Here is a 6,930-nt window from a genome sequence, read left to right on the forward strand (position 1 = left end):
TTGCATTGGTTACTCTAGTAGAGATAAACCAATTTTGATTTTATTATCTGGAAAGCTGCAACAATGGGTTGTGAGGGAAACACAAGTGTGTGTCTTTCCTTTATGAATTGTTATGCTATACTATGCATATCCAGTGATACATAGTTCACTTGATACTCATGGAAATTTTTTCTCTTTACAGGAGGACCCTCCGAAGTGCGGAAATGTTTTCTGCAATGTCCGTAGCAGGAACCTCTGCGGACATGAGTGTTGTAGGAGACACGCAGCATGCGCTGTCTCCAAGGATGATCTCCAGTATTGGGACCCTCAGGTATGTACTGTATGCACTAACCTGATTACTGAGGCTTTTGATTCCCCTAGAACGACGGAATCAAGGGATATAGCTAGGGAAAAGCTCCGTACTTGGGTAAGGGGCTTCAAGAAGAACACCTCTGGCCCTTATCTTCCTAGTGAGAAGATGAGGGCGTATCTTTTTCCCCAGGCATCAGCTGAAGCAGTGATTCCCCAGCCTCAAGAGGAGATCCCCCAAGACCTAGTCCAGGTGGACGAGGAAGTCGCAGATGCGATGCAAGACATCCAGTTGTGTGACAGGATGTCTGATGTGGACGAAGGTTTGGAAGAAGACCTCCTGGCAGAAGGTCAGGATTAAGTTCAAACCCCGGATGTTGCAGAGGATGGGGTCGACGAGGTGTCGGCTACTCCGGTTCAGATGCCGGAGCCCATCCCCTCAACATCCGCTGGTCTCCCAGTAGAACTGGGACAGGCCCTCTCTTCGATTGTTGGAATGATCCAACAAATGCAGAAGGAGAATCAGGAGAAGGCGGCTGCAATGGAACTGCGTATGCAGTCCCTAGCAGAATCACATGGGCCCCGGAAAAAGCTCAATGTGAAAGACCTTCCCATATGCTCAGATGCTAACCCATGGAGGTATGCTGAGCACATGCCAATGACGACTGGTAAGATCGTCATTTCGGATAAGCTGGGTTCAGTTCTCCTAGAGGAAGTAGAATTCTGGCCCAGCAAGGCATCATATCCGGACTGCTATGTCCGGCTGAGAAAAGAACCAGCTTCAAGGGAGGAGACAGAGCCGAAAGAGGTCATTATTATGGACCATGCTAAGGCTCAAGCCCTACTTTCATCCTCGATGAAAGAGAGGGGCTTCTCGAATTCGAAGGTAGCAGCATTGAGCAAGAAGCTCCCTTCTTTTGTGTCCTCTTCTGATAGAGCCTTCCCCTTTTTACAAAAAGGGTTTGCGGCTGTCCTAAAGGCAATCGAGGCCGGCAAGCCTTGCCCCTCCCTGGAGGAGTGTAAACCCTTGTCGCTGGCTCTGCCTATGGACCACAAGGACTGGAAGGATGTCCATCTGACATTCTCAGTGGGAAAGTTGGAGGCTGATATTGCCGGACGGCAATTCGGCGAGGACCTCCCCAAGTTGTCCGAATTTCTTTTACGAAGAGAGTTCGAGACAAAAGAAAGACTGGCTGCCTCAATGTCTCATCAGACTACTCTTGAGACGATGGCAAGTGACCCTAAGGTCCATGAAATGTTCATGGTTGTGGCTAAGTCTCACCTAGCCACAGTGACGAAGGACCTTTATGGCTTCGTCAAGGCAAGGAGAGCTTGCAGGGAGTTCGTGTTCACCGGGGCTTCGGTGAGACACGAGCCAAGGAAGTTAATATCCTCCAACATTTGGGGAAAAGACCTTTTCCCTACCGATGTGGTCAAAGAGGTTGTTGATAAGGCCGCCGTGGAGAATAGAAACCTTCTCCAGAAGTGGGGCCTGGCTATCAAAAGAAAATCTTCCCCGGATGAGGGTCCTCAACCAAAGAGGAAGAATATGAGGACTAGGCTACCATCTCGGCCAGCCAAGCCTTATAGACAGCAACAGCAACTGCAATTGCCTTTGCCTCCAGTGCCCCAGATGGTGGCACAAACCCCGACTACTTTTCAGTGGGTACCCCAGGCTGTGCCAGGTCAGTCAACCACATTCACCCCAACGTTCGAAGGACAGTCTTCTTCCTTTCGTGCAAAGCCTAGAGGAGCAGCCAGAGGCTCGTCTAGGCGCCCCTCAAGGGGAAGGGGATTCAGAGGTGGTCGTGGTCAAGGAGGCAAGACCTCAGGACGGCAGTCCAAGTGAAACGATACCGGTAGGAGGGAGACTAATGAAATTTTGGGATCGCTGGACCTTCGATCCCTGGGCCCAAAGCCTACTCAAGAATGGACTGGGTTGGAGCTGGTACAGCACTCCACCCCCATGCCTTCGGTTTTTCCAACACTCCACCCCCATTTTGGAGGAGTACGTTCAAGAACTGTTGGAGAAAAATGTGATCCGAAAGGTGAAGTCCATCAAATTCCAAGGGAGGCTGTTTTGTGTTCCCAAGAAAGACTCGGAAAAGCTCAGAGTCATTCTGGACTTGTCACCACTCAACAAGTTCATAGTGAATTGCAAATTCAAGATGCTAACACTGCAACACATAAGGACCTTACTGCCCAAGAGGGCATACTCAGTCTCTATAGACTTGTCAGACGCCTATTGGCACATCCCAATCAGCCGTCGACTCTCCCCCTACCTAGGGTTCAGGCTACAACGGAAACTGTACGCCTTCAGAGCCATGCCATTCGGGCTAAACATAGCCCCAAGGATTTTCACGAAGCTTGCGAGCGCAGCTCTCAAACAATTACGCCTAAAGGGAATTCAGGTAGTAGCCTACCTGGACGACTGGCTGGTGTGGGCAGCATCCGAGACCGAATGCTTACAAGCTTCCAGTCAGGTGATCCAGTTCCTAGAGTACCTAGGCTTCAAGATCAACAAGAAAAAGTCTCGACTTTCTCCATCCCAAAAGTTCCAGTGGCTGGGAATCCACTGGGACCTTTTGTCACACAGTTTCTCCATCCCAATGAAGAAAAGGAAGGAGATAGCGGGCTCTGTCAAGAGACTTCTAGATTCCAAAAGGATATCAAGACGCGAACAGGAGAGGGTACTAGGCTCTCTCCAGTTTGCTTCAGTGACAGACCCAGTGCTAAGAGCACAGCTAAAGGATGCAACCGGAGTTTGGAGAAGGTATGCATCAAACGCGCGAAGAGACCTGAGAAGACCAGTGCCGCCTCGGCTACGTACTCTTCTCAGACCTTGGTCCCAAGCCAGACATCTAAAGAAGTCGGTTCTTCTTCAGCCACCTCCCCCGTCGATGACGATTCACTCAGACGCCTCAAAGGAGGGATGGGGAGGTCACTCTCATCGGAAAAAAGTCCAGGGGACTTGGTCCAAGCTATTCAGGACCTTTCATATAAACTTTCTAGAAGCTATGGCAGTGCTCCTTACCTTAAAGAAAGTCTCCCCGCGTCACTCGATCCACATAAGATTGGTGACAGACAGCGAGGTGGTTGTGAGATGTTTGAATCGACAAGGGTCGAGGTCACCACCTCTCAACCAAGTGATGTTAGCCATTTTCCGATTGGCAGAAAAGAAGAAGTGGTACCTGTCGGCAGTTCACCTTCAAGGAGTCCGCAATGTGACAGCGGACGCTCTATCCAGGTTCACACCGATAGAGTCGGAATGGTCCTTAGACGCAGGATCATTTTCCTTCATTCTGAATCAAGTCCCAGAACTGCAAATAGACCTCTTTGCGACGAAAGACAACAAGAAGTTGCCCCTGTACGTGTCCCCGTACGAGGACCCCTTAGCGGAAGCAGTGGACGCAATGTCCCTCGACTGGAACAGGTGGTCCAGGATTTATCTGTTCCCTCCTCACAACCTTCTGTTGAGGGTCCTCAACAAACTGAGATCCTTCAAGGGGGTAGCGGCAATAGTGGCCCACAAGTGGGCGAACAGTATGTGGTTCCCCTTGGCGTTGGAACTACAGATGAAGTTCGTGCCGCTACCACATCCAGTTCTGACCCAGCGAGTCCAGAAGTCGACTGTCTGCGCTTCATTACAAAAAACCCAGACCCTGCAGCTCATGATTTTCTCGCCCTAGCGGTGAGAAAGCGTTTCGGGATTTCGAGAGCTAGCATAGACTTCCTAGAGGAATACAAGTGCAAATCAACTAGAAGGCAATATGAGTCATCTTGGAGAAAGTGGGTGGCCTTTGTAAAGGCAAAGAATCCGCAGGAGATCTCAACAGACTTCTGCTTATCTTTCTTCATCCACCTCCATGGCCAAGGATTGGCAGCTAACACGATTTCAGTATGTAAATCGGCTTTGATGAGACCCATTTTATTTGCCTTCCAGATCGACCTAGGTAACGAGATCTTTAATAAAGTTCCGAAAGCCTGCGCTAGGCTCAGACCTTCAGCACCTCCAAAGCCCATTTCATGGTCTTTAGACAAAGTTCTTTATTTCGCCTCCCTGTTGAGCAATGAAGAATGTGCGTTAAAGGATTTAACGCAAAAAGTTATTTTCCTATTTGCACTCGCGTCCGGGGCCAGGGTTAGTGAGATCGTAGCCCTCTCGAGAGAGGCAGGTCGTGTTCAGTTCCTGGATGGGGGGGAGCTGAACCTGTTTCCGGATCCTACGTTTCTCGCCAAGAATGAGTTACCCACCAACAGGTGGGGTCCCTGGAGAATCTGCCCTCTGAAAGAAGATGCATCTCTATGTCCAGTAGAATGCCTAAAGGTCTATCTTCGTAGAACTTCAGACTTCAAGGGTAGTCAACTATTCAGGGGAGAAACATCAGGCTCAAATTTATCTCTGAATCAACTCAGAGCGAAAATGACATATTTTATTCGCAGAGCGGATCCTGACAGTACACCCGCAGGTCACGATCCGAGGAAAGTTGCCTCATCCCTAAATTTCTTTAATTGTATGGATTTTGAACATCTCCGGTCATACACGGGCTGGAAATCTTCCAGGGTGTTCTTTCGCCACTATGCGAAGCAAGTAGAGGAACTTAAGAGATCTGTGGTAGCAGTGGGTCGTGTAGTTAACCCTACTGTTTAACTCTGCGAGGAACAGTGGTCTTAATTGGGACGATTAAGTCCAGGGTGAGTGTGTAGGTACATACTGTACTACAAACTAAAATGAGGGCACCAAGTGCCCATATAGACTGTTCCTTCCTTCAAAGGTGAACCTCGCATAAGTTCAGACATGTGTGCCAAGCGTTTCTAACGCTAATGTGATTGATTTGTAATACAGATTTTTTATGACTTGATACCTTGGTATCTCATTAAAGTGGTGTTTAATGGTTTTTCTTTCAGATAAACAAGTTCTGTTTACTATCATACTTATGCTTAAAGTTTTGGGTTATCCCCTTTTATATAAATATATATATTTGTTGTTAACCTGTCTGTTTATTATCTGTCAATAAACTTGTTCTTGAGAACCTTGCGTCTCTTTCACCTGTGTCAATTTATTGGTATAATTGAGCATTTAATTCTATGTATCTTATCTGGGATAATTCTGATAGAATTGTTCTGTTTTGCAAGCTATGTTGCATTGGTTTATGTAAGTCCCCTAATGGGAGGACTCCGTCCCATAAAGGGACGAGGGCGGTTTTATTAGTTTCTTCCTATGCGGATATAAACCTTTGTCCAATACAAGTATTGTGCGGATGACTGGTCAATATATTGACGCAGTAGTTCTATACAAACTATGCTTTACTTAATATAGGGCGAGGCCACTATATTAGCTTGCCTGAGATTCATACATAGATATATGTACTCTTCGAGACTTTCCAGAGTCTAGTAGGACTCTTCCCTGTAGGGGGCAGGAAGCTCTAACATAGTTTATAGTTAGTTGAAAAGATGTATAACGGTAACATCTTAGGTCTCTAGGTCTAGTCGACCGGGAATAAATATCTCCGGGGAGTACGGCACGTTCTGAGAATCCACAGATACAGTAATGCTCTGGTACACTTCCATCAGGACGACATGGCTTGAGCCCAAAAAACGGATTTTGAGCGAAGCGAAAAATCTATTTTTGGGTGAGATAGCCATGTCGTCCTGATGGACCCGCCCTTGCCTTTCTAAGAAAGGACTGTAGGACCCCTCCCTACATACAGTATCTGTAGCACCTCGTGTACGCTACAAGGAATACAGATGGCGCCAGGATTGGCGCCAGGCACGCATACGAATCGGGGGATTGGGAGGCCTTGGGAGCGGCTCCCCCCTTTTTCTTCCCGAATTCGTATCTCGTCAATCTCCCTCCTACGAGACGAATCTCTATTTAGGTAGTAGATTGCCATGTGACGTGTCTAGAATACGTCCTCTGATATGTCGCGATATCCCTTTCACGAGGGATACTCGCTCCAGGAGTTAGAATTCTGGTACCTTAAGGTAAATTCTCTGGGAATATCGCCGTAGTTGTAATATACCCTAGGAAGCTACCCTATAGGAACTTCCATCAGGACGACATGGCTATCTCACCCAAAAATAGATTTTTCGCTTCGCTCAAAATCCGTTATATATATATAATTATATATATATATGTATAGATATATATGATTATATATATATATATATATATATATATATATATATAATCATATATATATATATATATACAAGTTATTTTTATCAAACAGAGTTGTAGACTTGTTCATATTAATACTCACAGACGCGTATATAAATCTATAATGCACCAAGTTAATTATTGAATTAAGGGACAAAGCAACACGTTTTCCTCTGCTCAAGAAATATCTCAATAATTTTTTCTTTGTGATAGAAAGAATTGGGGTAACATATACTTATATTGGTTTGATTATATTAGCAATATTCTAATAATGGTGACCAACTTACATGAAAGAAGAATATTGCGTAACAAGAACACTCCAAAGATACGAAAGCAAATAGGAGCTTGCCCCCCTCCCCCCCCTCTCTCTCTCTCTCTCTCTCTCTCTCTCTCTCTCTCTCTCTCTCTCTCTCTCTCTCTAATATTATGATGGGATAATAATTCAGAAAAGATCGATTAATTATCCATCAACCACATATTCC

The sequence above is a fragment of the Palaemon carinicauda genome, chromosome 3 (assembly GCF_036898095.1).
Source record: "Palaemon carinicauda isolate YSFRI2023 chromosome 3, ASM3689809v2, whole genome shotgun sequence".
Taxonomy (NCBI): domain Eukaryota; kingdom Metazoa; phylum Arthropoda; class Malacostraca; order Decapoda; family Palaemonidae; genus Palaemon; species Palaemon carinicauda.